The sequence below is a fragment of the Elephantulus edwardii genome, unplaced genomic scaffold (assembly GCF_000299155.1).
Source record: "Elephantulus edwardii isolate Elephantulus edwardi_28Jun2011 unplaced genomic scaffold, EleEdw1.0 scaffold00058, whole genome shotgun sequence".
Taxonomy (NCBI): Eukaryota; Metazoa; Chordata; class Mammalia; order Macroscelidea; family Macroscelididae; genus Elephantulus; species Elephantulus edwardii.
In genome coordinates, this window is record NW_006399808.1 from 14,253,079 (window position 1) to 14,256,525 (window position 3,447).

Sequence of the window (3,447 nt, forward strand, 5' to 3'; positions counted from 1 at the left end):
AGAATCTTTGTCTTCTTGATATTGAGCCTCAATCCATATTGGAGGCTGCAGTCCTTGACCCTCTGCAGCAAGCGCTTCAGGTCCTCCTCAGTTTCAACAAGCAGGGTTGTATCACCTGCATATCACAGATTGTTGACAGATCTCCCACCAATCTATACCCCACATTTCTCCTATGCGTAGTAGGGGCTGTAAATTGTAAGGGAGGAAATTCCCCATTATTGTCCTGGAAAGTCACTGATCAAAGGATTCTAATGTCAAACAACCTGTAGAATATGTCACAAAACTAAACTGGGAGATTGTGTTGGGCATTTCCGAAGTCTTGTGTTTAATATTGAAGGATTCTGTGAAGAAAAAAACAACAACAAATGGTACAGGAAGCACAAAAGAAGAAAGGAATAAAGAGAGTCACTCTGTCCTCATAAGACATTAAGCTGCTGTGAAGGCATTGACAAAAATAGAAGGCTCCAGAAATAAGTGGAATATCAATTGAGATGTGTCAGCAAACTGATACAGCTCCAGAAGTGCTGTTTAGTGTAGGCCAGCAAATTTGAAAGATTGTTACCTGGATAACTGTCTGGAGAGATCTATATTTATTTCCATTTTTTAAGAAAAGGTAATTTTAATGAACATTTACATTTTTATTTAAAAAAAGTGATTCTATGAAATTTGATAAATGATGATAATTGTAGAAAGGCTTTAAGTCTTTTATTCATAGGGTCACTATGAGTCATGCTCAACTCGATGGCAATCAACAGCAAGAAAGGGCATATGGTGACTGTGGAACAGTACCATTAATACAATTCAAAAGTGAAATATTACTGATAGTTATACCAAAAAGAATTGGCAGACATTGGATCATTTTGGAAATTAGTGTAGGATCAAAACCCAATGGTAATGAAGGAAGAGGTTCAAATTGAACCGAAGATAATGGCAAAAACTAAGGCCTTAGGCACTGATGTAACATCAATTGAGATATTTCAACAAACAGATGTAGCCTTGATTGTGCTCAAAAATCCGTTAAGAAATTTGAAACACAATTACTTGGACAATTTACTGGAAGATATCCATATTTGTTCCAATTCTTTAAAAAAATGATCTAAAAGAATATATAAATTACATGAGTCTCATTAATACCACATCCAAGTAAAATCCTTTGAAGATTATTTACAAAGTCTTTAACAGTACATGAACAGAAAACTGCCAGATATCCAAGCTAGATTCACAAGAATCCTTAGAAGGATGGATATCATGGTTGATGTTGGATAGATCTTTTCTCTAAGTAGAGAATACCAGGAAATTATTTACTTGTGTATTATAGACTATGCAAAAGCATTTAACTGTGTTTTTCGAACTAAATTATGACTAACTTTGAGAATATGGAAATTTCAGAATACTTAATTCTGCTCATGAAGAACCTATACAGATATAATGAAGCACTTGTTTGAAAAGAACAAAGGAACATGGCATAATTTAAAAATCAAGAAAACTTCTGGGTTGTATCCTTTCTCTATACTTATTAAATTTCTATGTTGAGAAAATTATTCAAATAGCTGGACCATATAAAGAAGAATGTGGTATCAAGATTGGAGGAAGATTCATCAACTCCCTGCATTATGCCAATAACACAACCTTGTTTGAAGAATGTGAAGAAAACTTAACGGACATAGAAAATCAATGACTATAGCCTTCAGTATTGATTACATCTCAATATAAACAACAGCTACAACAAAATTCTTCAGGGCTGGACCAATAGGCATCATCATGATTTATGAAGAAAAGATTGAAATTGTCAATTATTTTGTGTTACCATGTATCAACATCCATGGTATTAGCAATCAAGAAATCAAAATATACTTTGTAATGGGAAAATTTCCTATCAAAGATATCTTTAATATATTACAGAGCAAGGATATGGCTAGAAACCTAAGGTGCCCTTGAGTCAAGTCACATTATTTTCAATTATTTCATATTGCATCTGAAAGTTGAGAAGTTACTATAGGAGATTAAAGAAGAATCCATGTCTTCGAATTTTGATTTTGAAGAAATGCACTGAATGTACTATCAGTTACCAAAAGAACAATATTTCTGTCTTGGAAGAAATGCAAGCAGGGTGTTCCTTAAAGGCAAAAATGATGATGTTTTGTCTCTCATACTCTGGGCATATGGTGAGGAGGGGTAAGTAGAGGATCGGCCAAAAAGAGAAATACCCTCAGCGAGATGGAATCACATGAGTGTAAAAATGGAATTGAACAAGTCAGAGATCTTAAGGATGGACCTCTGTTTTTCAGAAAGCTTGTATGGGTAATAGTCAACTCGATGGCACCTATCATCAATGACAACGTCTATTAACTTTTCTCATCATATTCAATTTTAATTATCCCCCTCTATGTGTTTGCAGACAGGTGCTCTCAAGTTGGTTCCAATTCATAGTAATCACTTGTGCAAAAGGAGGAAACATTTCCCTAAATTTCACCATTATCTTAAGTGATGCTGTATCTGAGAGCATTGCTGGGGTCACTGTGTCAATCCACTATTTAAGGGGTTTTTCTCTCCTTTTTCTTTTTGTGACCAACTATACTTTCTTTTCTTAAGGATTGGTTTCTCACTGAATTAGAACTGATTTAACTTATCTAACAACAACAACATACAGTTCCCTTTTGAGAATTTTTATTTTGCTTATTACTTGCTTTCTATTACAAAATCAAAATAGAACACTAAAAATCCATGGCTTTTACCTTGCCAATACTCTAAGAAAACAAATTAAAAAACCTATCCAACAAAATAAAAACCAAAAACAATAACAACAATAACTCAAAATATAATGGATACATTTTCTCAGTCTTCCCTAAGAAATATTCTGGCTTCACTTTTCCAAAGAGATTTATTTGTTCTTTTGACATTTTATAGTTTACTTAATGAACTTCCCCAAAATCACAGACAGTCCAAAGACATCAATGCTTCATCAATCTTCCTTATTGATTTTCTAACATTCAAATATATATGAGTTGATTGGAAATGCCAAGATGAGGCTCAGATACACCTTAGTTCTCAAGGTAATGCCTTATTTTTTAATGACTTTCAGTAGATTTGATATTTCAAGTATATATGCCATGAAATTTGACTGTGAATCTAAATGACATCCTTAATAACTTTAGACTTGCTTATTTAGCAAGATGCCATTTATTCATATAGTTGTGAGGATATTTTTATGTTAATCTGTAATCCATACTGAAGGTGATTATCTTTGATATTTTTCACTGAATGCCTCATGTCTTCTTCATTTTTAACTATTAGCATTGTAACATTGTCCCAGTCAGAAACTGAAGATTGTTAAAAATATATATCAGAGTTGTGTCCTTTCACTATACCTAATAAATCAGTATGCACTACAAGTAAACCAATAAGCATTTAGATAACAGAAATGGCAAAGGAGGTTGAGTTTTCAAG

General features: G+C 33.3%; 1 pseudogene; it reads left to right on the forward strand.

Annotated features, from left to right (window-relative positions):
* The first annotated feature begins 2,217 nt into the window (after positions 1-2,217).
* The window catches only part of LOC102862135, a 52,091-nt pseudogene continuing 50,861 nt past the window's right edge, over positions 2,218-3,447 (forward strand).